This window comes from Anguilla rostrata, chromosome 5 (assembly GCF_018555375.3).
Source record: "Anguilla rostrata isolate EN2019 chromosome 5, ASM1855537v3, whole genome shotgun sequence".
Classification (NCBI taxonomy): domain Eukaryota; kingdom Metazoa; phylum Chordata; class Actinopteri; order Anguilliformes; family Anguillidae; genus Anguilla; species Anguilla rostrata.
Window position 1 is genome coordinate 54,437,515 of NC_057937.1, and position 12,301 is coordinate 54,449,815.

The 12,301-nt window shown below is 40.6% G+C and overlaps 1 long non-coding RNA gene across 5 annotated transcripts in view; it reads right to left on the reverse strand.

Annotated features, from left to right (window-relative positions):
- The window catches only part of LOC135255702 (uncharacterized), a 33,704-nt gene that overhangs the window by 1,539 nt on the left and 19,864 nt on the right, over positions 1 to 12,301 (reverse strand). The window contains exons 4-6 of one of the 5 annotated variants that reach the window (XR_010330244.1): positions 11,813 to 11,930; positions 1,975 to 2,042; positions 564 to 1,694 (exon numbers count right to left, since the gene is read on the reverse strand). This is a non-coding gene — a long non-coding RNA (uncharacterized LOC135255702). Of the gene's footprint in view, positions 1 to 563; positions 1,695 to 1,974; positions 2,043 to 7,764; positions 8,039 to 11,812; positions 11,931 to 12,301 lie in introns of those variants that run through there. The other 4 variants (XR_010330242.1, XR_010330241.1, XR_010330240.1 and 1 more) reach the window with 4 other exon arrangements.

Here is a 12,301-nt window from a genome sequence, read left to right on the forward strand (position 1 = left end):
GGTGATTACAACTATGCGGATGGGAAGCCTTAAAGGTTATTAATCATGATTTATTGAATTAATTAAAAAGTGAAATAGCAATCCGCACCTTAAATATGTTGAATAAGTCCTGGAAATTAGAATGAATTGGCTTGTTAAAATCCTCACTAATTGCAGATTCTTTTTGAAGAATAGAGCGCTAATTCTCTTGGATCGATGAACAAAATAATAAAAATAGCTTTAACTGTAGTATTTTCTGTAATGTGTATTATCCATTGATGTTATTACTAGGGATTGTAGATAAAGGCTCTTTTTTTCCATTATTCATCATTATCTTTTGTTTGAACCCCAGCTTTTCTATCACTAGAGTATCTAGAATGGGAACCTTTTTTGAAAAGTTTTTATTTGGTTTTTTTTTCTTGACAAATTATAACAAACAATCCTACAATGTGATTGCCTCAAGCCAATATTAGCCAGCTTTAAGTTTGTCTATAGATGGTTTTACTGATGAATCGTTCTGATGAATCGAATCCAATTAGACTTCCAAGATACATAAAATCATGAATCATCAGAGGAAAAGGGCCATTGTTTTTTTCCAAGGCTCTTCTCAGGAAGTTGAACAGACTTATCTGGCATCAGAGCGTAAACTTCAGGGACATAACACGCAAAGACGCCACACCACCATACATGACAAACACCATTCCCATGACCAAATAGCATATAACAAATTACATTTAGCGCAGAAGTCTCGTCTCTGTTACATGCAAGAATGCGAAGATTTCACGTGTATACGTTGTACAAAATATGATTATGTTTACATTTTTTTTTTTATTAAGGAACACATGGCAATTAAAAATAGTGTAAAGAACAGCAAAATTGTTTTATAATATTAATGGCAGAAAAGAGTGATGCTCATTTCAAATGAACATCTGTGGGTTCTCTGCATGGTGCAGGGCGCAGCGCTCTCCCGTTCGCATACGGTTATTTTTCACACACTAATCACCCCGCATATTTTAAGTCAGCGTGTCTCTGTGTCATTTCTCTGTACCTCCTCAAATTACTCTTTTCTCTAATTAGGCCAATGAGTGCGGAAAAAAGAGAACACTTAGCCCCCTCCCATAGCATTCATTTATTTCCTCTGATTAAAATTAATAAATAAATAAAAGCACTTAATCTCGCATCGGTGCGATTCGCAGACGAGCGTGTTGCGCGCGCATACGCCCGCACGCACATTCGTGCGAGCGCACATGCATTAATGCGCATGTGAAGCAGATGTGGGTGGCCATTATTCATTTGACAAGTGGGTTGATTCTGTTTTTTTTTTGTTTTTTTTTCGTGTTAAGCCCTCTGGCTTAGAGGGTCAACGGACACTGAGGGGAATTTTCAAAATGACGCCAGTCACCAGCGGAGGGAGGTGAAGCCGGCTTTCCCCATGCATACTACATTACCCATAAGACAGGCGGAGGAGAAGCATCCGTCACCCGGGCCCGGCTCAAGCCCGCGGTCTCAGCGGAGACGGACCCCGGTAATAGTGCATTGTGCTTCGGGCCAGTTTTTTTTCGAGCGTGAGACCGGTGCGCTCGGTGCAGGATGCGGTCTTTGCCCTCCATCAGAGAATCCCCCCCCCCCCCCCCCCCCGTCGGCTTGCGGTAAGTCGACATAATGCTTCCCCCCGGTTCCCAGCGGCCATTTCAAATGGGATCAAGCTGTCAGGCCTGGGAGGAGGGAGAGTACTTTAAGCTTGGCACGCAACTCCTCCCCCCCAAAAAATTTTTAAAAAAATAAATAAATACATTAAATAAATAAATAAATAAATAATATCTATTTTATATATATATATATTATATATATACACACACACAATAGCAGGGGTCAAATCTGTTGGATTGCAGCTGTGTTGGATAAATAAATAAATAAATAAATAAATAAATAAATAAATAAATAAAAGCAGATAAGTGCCCTGTAAAATGACAAGAAAGGTGATACTTTGCTTACCCAGTGCAGAATTCACGAGCCACAGCACCAGTTCCAACCTTTTCTCCAGAAGAAGGCACCAAAGTCAGCTGAAAAGGTGAAAGAAGAACTTTTTGTGTTGCGGCACTTTAGCGTCCCTTGAGCCGTACGTTTTTGTTTTTTTTTTAGCCGTGAAAGAAAAAATGTTGTGAGTGCGTTGATTTGTTTTCCCGATAAGGCGTTAGCGCATTGTGTTCTCATTCGGTGGACGCCGCTGTGATTGACAAACTGTAAACCATAATCAAGGGAGAGACAGAGAGCGAGGGAAGGAATCCCTGAGGGGCATCGTTGTAATTAAACGTATCTGATGTTCTGTACGCTTTCAACAATGGAATCCGCACAATATGCGCCCTTCCGATTCAAAGCTTTGTGAGATTCGACGCTATTTTGCAGACGACCTCCAGCACAAGGCTGCAGCATTGAACCAGAAGATAGGTCCACTGTATTTACTGTAAGAAGCTATATAACAATCTGAACCTGTGTCGTGTAAATGTGTAGTCAATGGCGCCATTCTAACTGGAAACAGTATCCACGTAGGCCAATTTTATACATGTCAAATACAATTTCTTATCAGTGATGGGAGACTAAGGTATTACTTATCTAAATACTGCATGCATTGCCATTAGCTGGCGTCTATTCATATCCATTTCAATATTCAATTGCCTTTGCATATTTGTTTCACTGGCGGCACAATGTGCCTCGACAGGAAATTGCAGAAGCTTCAATGGATAAGCAAATGAATACACGAGGTAGAGCCATTGCGTAGAATCTGCTCACTTTCTAAAGATGTTTGCAGCACAGGCAATGTAGACTACTGCAACTGCCTGCAAATCAGATCTAATAGGACGTGGACCTGAAACACCAGCAATTTCACTTCATTCTCACTGCTCCTTTGCAAAAAGGAGGAGAAATGTTTTGAAGTTCATGTTTTGATGTTTTTAGTTTATCACTATTATTTTAATGGCATGCTGCAGATCATGTAAAAGGCCCATGACCCCTAAAATAAACAAATGGACATCCCATTCCATACCAGCATTGCATTCAAGGTCAGAAATAGAAATAGTAAACATCTTCAGTGCAAATATGTACATGTGTGGTACGTGTGTGTGTGCATTTGTGCATGTGTGCGTGTGTGTGAGTGCGTGTGTGTACATGTCTGTGTGTGTGTGTATTTGTGTTATTTAGAAACACATTATGAAATAGTACCTCATGTTTTTAAGTTATTTTACAAACTTTATGAAAACCTTATAAAGTATCAAGTATTACTGCAACAACTGCAGCTTTGCTGTTGGTATTTGAATTATCACATGCATTTCTGGGATGCATGGGCCTAAACAAGGATGTTGAAGAATGTGGGACGTTAAGAATTATCAACCAAACACATAATGACGAAAACAAACTTCAAAAATGAGGAAAATAGCTCTGCAAACAAATGCATACAGACAGGATGGGAGGAATATCCTTGTTTCTGACAGCTTTATCTACCAAAAAAAAGAAGCTCAACTGGTTGATTTCTGTCAACTTAAAACACTATAAAGACTTCAGCCCGTCGGGTAAACACCTGTTGCTGGCTATGCAGGCTGCTCACTACATTCACATCAAAAGTAAAATGGAAGAACCGTCCGCCCCAAACTGCATTAAGCACATCAGTAGCTCCTTCCTGCCTCTTACGCTGAATGGAAATGAAGTCTATGCCACAGAAACAAAATCAGAGGTGTCAGAATTCAAAACATTTTGTAAGCCATATCAAAGGAATGCAAAGCAAACTGAAAATACTGTGGTTCCCTAACGGCAGCCCTCTTCAAGCACTGATTCTATTTATTTAACGTCCGTGTTTTCCATTTTTATTCATTTGCTTATGTGTTTTTATTCACTGCAAAACACAGGCCAGTGGAGTATTTGAACAGATTATTTATTTACTTACATACTTATCATTTTACACTGACAATGGCCACATTTCACTCATAACAATTTATTAATTTATTTAGTATTCATTCATTTATTTATTTATTTAGGAATAATGCACAGATGTTTATTTCTTTTTTTGTTTGTTTTTTACTGAAGTCAGAGGAATTAAACATCAGTTATGCATACTAAGTATTTAATATCTTTTTTTTTGAAAATCTCATTTCCTCATTTGAAAATGGTACATTTTAATGTGAGTATATGGCCTCTCCTTCTAAAGTGATGCTAAAACTTGTCTCCGCACCAGCCAAATCTATTTATCACAGTGCCTGTCATGCATTTTATCTTGATGCAACTGACATGTTCGGTGTCACAGCTAATTACCGGAGCAATACATATCCACATCAATAAATGCCCGGACAGCACAGGAGTGATCTGTTCAGTAATGACTGGGGACAGGTCTTAAAGTTTGAAAGTCATGCATATTAAGGACCTGGCTGACTCTCGCCCGCGAATAAATAGGCCTCAGACTAAATAAACAATGGATTTTATTGGCCTAATAAAACACACCATAATGGTTTCTCGGCTCTTTGTCCACCGGGGGTTGCTCAGTTTGGAGGTGCTGTGTCCTCACCGTTCCCACATCAGCCCTTGCCTGTTTTAATATTTCCTTGAATGAGAGGTTCAGCACTTTCGCCCGGCTTGATATTTACTTTTTTTTTTATAACTCTGTAATAACTCTCCTTTGAGCTCCTTGGTATCCACAATTGGAGCATCTATTTTATAGCAAGCATAAACATGTAAACAAGTGAGGACATAACCTTGGATTTCTGGTTGTACAGGCTACCCATCGATTCACCAACTCAGATTTGGATGCTGGGTAGCAATGAAAACATAGTTTCAATTGAATTTTTTTTTTTGAAACTTGGACTAAATAAAAGGCGAATATTGCATTGCAAAGTTACAGTCACTCGAAACAAGTAGTTCTGCAGTTAATGACAATAAAAAATTGGCTGCATATATCCCAGTTCTGCACCAAAAAGGAATAAATGTCGGCACCCGCGAACTTGAAAAATAACAGGGTATTTCTGAGATGTGATTAGTGATTGCAGCCCTCACCCTCACAAGCACACAAATCCTCCTGGCAGGACACACTTTATTTTGGCACCTTCAGGACTTACTGTAGCTTTAACACCGGATGATTCCCCTCAGGAGAGAATGGAAAACGTGGCGAGACCATGAATGTGTTCAGACTCACAACTGGTACGAAGGAGGAGGCAGCAGGTGTAAGCTGGTTTGCTTTGCAAGATAATTAAATCTGATGCAGAGGAACTTCAGGTTAGTAGTGATTGATTGACAGCAAGGTGTTTATTGGTCCCACTGTTTGATTTTTCTATTAAGCTACACTGTCAATGATTCGAAGACCGGGACAAAGGTTCTCCAGAGCGCTTTCATCTTTTGTTTTGAGGTTACCTGTCCCGCTCATCTTCTCTTGGACAGTTTTTTTTTTTATTTCTGTTGTTTTATGCACATCATCTTCACATTTACAGTAAATAGCCAGCGCTGTCTCAGCTGTGGACCCAATGCTGGGAGATGGAGCTGGCCTGTGCGTCTGGAGAGGAGCCCGCATAGGGCCTGACTGTGCCACCGACTTCAGAAGTACTCTATTCTGGTTATCTGTCCCCATTCAAAGGCATGCACACACACTATCTCTCTCTTATATACCAACACACACACACACACACACTCTTCGGCACCAAAACACAGACACACTCTCTTTAACGCCAACACACATACATAAACACACATACACACACACACTCTCTCTCTTCCACACCAACACCAACACACACACACACACACACACACACTCTCTCTCTCTCTTCCACAACAACACACACACATACACATACACTTTTACACTCTCTTCCACACCAACACACACACACTCTCTCTCTCTATCTCTTTCTTCCACAACACACACACACGCGCACACACACACACACACACAACTCCCCTTTTCCCAGTAGTCTTTCATCCTTTTTAGAGGTGGCTGTCCTAGTTAATCTTCACTGGGATAAGGACAGGTTTACAGTACAAACTGTATGTAACTGTCAATTGCCTTTGATCTCAGATAAGAAAAACAATATATACAATGTATAAATACAATGTCTTTGTCAGATCATTTTCAGTTCAAAGGTTTACAGTCAACCTAAAAATAACTTCCCTGTGAATCTGCACCATATCTATTTTCAGAATGCACATAAAATAACTATCAATACCTCCTATGTTTGTGAGTTGATTATATCAAAGAGAAACCCAACCAGGAGCATAACAGTAATACAGTGAAAGAATGTGAAAAGATGGTTGCAACCTGGTGACTTTTAAAAATTGCATTTCTCTGCTTACCCCTAACTCCTAATTTTGTCAACATTTGAAATCGAGTCAACTGCCGCCAGCCAGATAGCGAAATCGTAAGAGAACCTGGAAATGTTTTTGATTTGAGTTTCCTGGCCTCAGGGATGTTCTACCAAAATGTGAGGCTGAACCACAAAATGTTTAGCTGCATGAGGTTCAGCACGGGGAAGTGGAAAGTAACGGAATGCTTTTAGTCCACAAACAGATGTTTATCGATCGTGATTTTCTGCTTTTCTTTTGGACAGCCGTAGTCTTGTGAAAATAATATTTTGTGATGTTTACTGATATGCTAAAAATCCAGCCAAGCATATTCATGAGAAAGACGCGCGTGTGCCCGCTGCAGTGCCGTGTGTAGGGAGAAATCTGCTCACTTCCTGCTCCTGGTGTCCAGAGTCCCTACAGCACAGCTGCAGGTGACACTCACAGAAGAGAGCGGGGAGGAGAAGGTGAGCTGACATGTGACATTAGGGCAGCGCTCGCCACCACAGACAAATTAAATCTGTCAGCCTTGCCCACAAAGAATTCCAACTGCTTTCTATTGTTGGACCGCCGAGGCCAAACTCATCCATTGTATGCATGGGCGTGTGTGTGTGTGTGTGTGTGTCTGTGTGTGCGCGTGTGCATGCATGAGCATGTATGTTTGTCTATTTAAATTTATCTGTGTGTGTGTGTGTGTGTGTATATCCATTTGTGCTCCATATATCCTCCATTTTGTAAATCACATTGGGGGAAGAGCTCTGACAATGGGAAAGATGCCAGGCCCAAGAGCACAACAGCCATCTGGGTAATACCAAAGAGAGAGGATAGAGTTACTAACAGCATTGCCAAGAAGTGCAGTATTTAATCCTGTCAACTAACCTGATGAATATATTCAACTTTAAATTCAACAAATACAACCTGACACGTGCATTCTGTACAGTGTAGCATATTCAACTGTAGTCACACTAAAACAAATGTTACATGTGGTTAAAGTGCAGATTCTCTGCATTTATTAAAGCATATTTTTTATCAATTTTAGGTTTCACCTGAAGAAATTTCAGGACTCTGCCACACCCATATATATGAATATATGTGAATGGTTATGTTTTATTTGATTTGCATCTTGTCAGCCTTCTGTTATTAACAAACACTGAGCTTTAAATTAATTTAAAGTGAAAACAAACTTTAACTAATCCACTCTTTGCTCTGGTTAAAACGTTTTTTATTTTCCTTCTGATTACAGGAAGGTGCATTCCTTCACTGCTCAACAGATGCCATCGCGGCAAACTGGAAAATGTTCAAAGCATTCTTCAACAGCTGGATCAGAATTATGGTGTGAAAGATGCGCCGCTGTCATCTCTAATTTAACACTCCAGCGGTGCCTTTTGCAGTTGACGAGATAAATTGAGGCCACTTTTGAAGGGAGGGGGACCTTTTGCCACCTGCTAATTAATGGCATGGAGTCCAGCCTGTGTGTGTGAGACTGACTAGATTGGCTCGAGACAGTATTGGGAGGAGGAGGAGGTGCGTGTGCACCTTGGCGACGACCCTCCAACCTTTCTAGAGCACAGCTTGCCTGGAGCCATTTTCTGCATCTTGGCCATGTTCCAGAAATCCAGCTTTGGCAATCACCTGGGTACACATCTGTCATTATACAGATCATTAATCGCCAGTCCACTTCCACTCACAGCCGCCTTCAGTAAAGCAAAAACACGTCTTGGGAAATTCCAACAAAGCTCCAATGCTGCAAAATGACAAAGGATGAACCAAGATTAGTTTGCACTGTGTGTGTGTGTGTGTGTGTGTGTGTGTGTGTGTGCGAGAGAGAGAGAGAGAGAGAGAGAGAGAGAGAAATGCTGGCCTGTATACTGTATATTTCTGCCATAGGTTACATCTGTAGCCTTTCATCTTCATGTCATTGAATGCATCTGAGAGCAATTTGTGCTTTTAAAATGCCAATATTCACAGCGCTACTTGATATTCACAATGGTGGATTTGATGTAAAACATGAAACTGGGTTTATCAATGCCACAGCCGGCATGTCCAGGGGGGTCTTGGCCTGAGTGTTTGCATAGGTCCTTGAAATTGACACATTCCTCCCTGCTCCTTTCTGTGAAGCCTTGTGAGTGTGTGTGTGTGTGTGTGTGTGTTTGGTGATAAGCAAGTTATCATACACAGCACAGGTGTTATCAATCGGTTTTGATCCCGACCCAGACTCAAATGCATCTTAGAGACCACCATCGTAAGTTAAAAACTGTTATTTTAAAAATGTAAATATAGTGATTGTATATCAAGTCTGGCCTGTGACCCCCTACAGCACCTTCAGGAACCCCTAGGGGTCACTCTGTTGAAATCCTAGGCCATAGCATATTAACTTCTTGTCCATTGCGTGGAGAAAACTAAATGAATGAATGAATGAATGAATGAAGTTACATTACTTTACTGGCAACTTATATATATATATAAATTATATTTTATTTTTTAATTATTTATTTATTTATTTATTTTTACACAGTATACCTTTCTACAGCCGAATATATACTGAAGCAATTCAGACATAGTACCTAGCTCAAGGGTAGAATGGCAGGGTCCTACCAGGGAATTGAACCTGCAACCTTTGGGTTAAAAGTTGGCTAGCATGTTATGCATTTTCCATAGCATTAGTCTGTAGACCATGGTGTTGCTGTGGAGGAGCTTTTACCTTGGCTAATTCAATATGAAATTCAAATTTGAACTGTGACTGGATTACTGGAACACAATTGTATTGATGAATAATACATAGTAATAAATGTAAGTATTATAAGTCATCCTGGATAAGGGCATCAGCTGAACAAATAATATTCATAAAAAAATAATCTTTGGAAAAGATAGCGTGCATAGAGAAATGTGCGTTCACCCTAAGCTCTCAGAATGCTGACGCGCTTAGAGTGCCATCTACTGGAAGAACGTGTATATGTCTCACCCCACTCTCACAGGCAGTTATACAAAAAGGTGTCACTTGCGCAAGGGTATCCCTGGGCGATCTGACAGGTGTTCTGAAGTCTAAGGAAGGAGGCCGGGGGGGTCAAGGAGATCAGGTGCTCCGAGCAGAGACGGACACACTCCGTCTCGCGAAAGAATTAACAACAAATGACCTCCCGCCGGTCGAGCTTTGAGAAGCAAACCGGCGCGTCGATACTCCGCCCTTTTCGAAAACAAGCGTTGGGCAGAGTCGGGCTGAGCGGGCGCGAGAGCTCAGACAGTCAAGGCGGTCCTTTTATAAATGTTTGATGCGCTTCGATTTCGCGCGGCGCGACGCGGAGCGTCTCCGCGTCCGTTCGAGAGTCCGATCGGAAACCGCGCGGAGGCCTCTTTCTGCAGAACGATCTGATGAATCCGCCACGCCGCCACCCGCGAGGCAGCAGGTTGACGCGGCAACTTCGGAGCAAATTACTGAGCGCGTCGAGCCGCGGCTGTGGCGGCATAATCACGTCTTGCTTATGCGGCCAGGTAAATGTGAGTCAATAACAAAATCACAAGTGACTCAATTGATTTAAATTGTTGTTCCTTATAACAGCGTATCGATTTTCATCGCTGCAATGTGTTTACAAAAAAAAAAAAACTAATTTAGAAAGAGGTATGTTATTTGTTATGCTCCAGTGAGTCTCAGATGATAACTGGATAGACGGACACTACTGGAAATGACATTCTTTAAACACCGATCACTTCGCACATTGAGGATGCATAACCTGTAAAGCTCTCTTCAGTATTTCTAAATAAGTTAATGTTTTTTTTTTAGCAGATATAGATATATGTAAATCTTTTGAATGCAATATTGTCTTCAAATGACATGTTTCATTTATTTATTTATTGCCTACGATCAATACTGAAAACCAGGGACTTGGAAGTGAAATAGTTGCCATTGTGGTCAAATGATTGTAATGTCTTGAATGATTATCAGTAGCTGTCACCAGAAAATGCAGCAATACAGTAATTGGGGGAACCAGAGGAAAATAGCCATGAAACACACTTAGCCTGGCCGCATTACAGGGGCTAGCAGCCATTCAGCTTTGCCTAACATGTCATTTTTTTTGTCATCACTATATATATTTTTATATCTCTATTTAAGATATAAAATGGGGGGGGGGGGGTTTCAGGAGTACAATGACAAATAGGTTAATCAGAAAAAAGAGACTCGTGAGAAACATTCACACTGGAGATAACATTCGGAGATGAGCGCCACGTCGAAGCACCGCTTGGCACATCGTTCGCAGCTGAGGACTGGCTTTCTGTTTTGAACAAGCATGAATCCATTGATTTTGCTCCTGGAATAAAAGTGCTTTGATCCCTTTCTCCCATGCTGTGCCGAAGCCACAGAAAGTCAGGTGCTTCTCAAAATACTTCTGAAGGAAACCTGCTAAAATGCATTACAAAACACAGGCGAAGGTAAAATGAATGTGTTTGCGATGCGCGAGAGGGTTTAGCTCTCGATGTTACCTTACTGAGGCCCAGCACTGTTTGTGACCTAAAATATTCACCTCTGCAAGAGGAATGTTTTTTTTTAATATATTGTTTGAAGGAGACACATGACAAATTTAATGTACTTTGAATTGCTTCACTGCAGTCTAGATGCAACTTATCCAGCTAACTAAATTAAACCAGAAAATAATCATACTTTTGTCACTTTTAAGCAAAAAACTGGTTAAACAGGTAATCAATAAAAGTTCATAAAAAATGTAGTTCTGCAGTTTTTGAAGTGGCAAATGTGAATCTTATCTCATGAATCTTTTCTATCATATTTATATAAAGCAGCTTAACATTTATAGAGCTCAAGCAGAATCTTACTGAAGAAATTTAGGCAAAGTTCCTCATACCAAGATCACACCCGCTGTGGGCCTACCAGGATTCAAACCAGCAGCACGCTGACTACAAGCTCCCAACTGCTGCGTCTCATGAATCTTATCATTTTTTTTTTCTTTTTTCTTTTCTATCCTTATATATAGCATATAACTTAGGATGAAGCTGCTTTTCTTTTAGTTCCAGACAAAATGTAAGTGCCATTGGTGCCTTGGGTCTTTTACAGTCTTTCAATTGGCTATGAAATGGAGATATTTCGATTGCTGAGCAGAATGAAATGCATAAAGACTACAGAAGAACCAAATCAATGTAGGACCCAGGGTGTTAAAGCATTTTGATCAATTGCTTTAGTGACACATTGAGTAGAGATATGAAATATTATTCTAAATGACTCTTAATTGTGTTGGAACTGCTAGACACAGATTCTATAGCCCAGAAACATAATTTGATTTGAAGGGCCAAAGTGCTTATTTCAAAAAGTACTTTGTGAGGTCCATAGAATGAATATGTCCTTGGCACATCCAGCTATACACGCTTCAGGACAAATATTCCTCTTTTTTTTTTGCTAAATCATTCAGTTAATTTCAGTGTGGTTCATTGCAATGTTAACTGCTTTTTCCCTAAATAAAGGATGTTCTCTTTTTATATTGGTATGCGTACCACATTACTGTATTTTACTCACTCAATGTAGGAGAGCACTGACAGGTACAGGCCAGCGAAGACATAGGGGGTCCAGCAGCCATATGCAGGGGTAGTGGCTCGATCTCCTGCCCCTTTGCCCTGTCAGGCTTAAAGAGCCCCTTTGAAAGGGAAATTCATATGTAATAAAAACAGCTAACACTCTCAGTCACAGATGACAGGCTCCTAAATTTAAAAGACACCCCCCCTGCCTTTTTTTGAAAAGTGGTTGCACCCAAACCAAGCTAAAAGAAAAGAGAGACAAGATATCTGATATGCATTGAGAGCACAAGATATGACCAGTGTGAACGAGACCTGTAGTGACCATAATAACACAGGTACGTGCATACTGACAGGTACAGTGTGCACGTACCTGATTTCCCCAATTGACTGATTTCCCCAATTGCTCATGGATTCAGATATCGGAAACATGAAGGAGTTGACGTCCCATTTCCTGTAAAGTCTGAATATTGAAATGTAGGCATGATGCGTG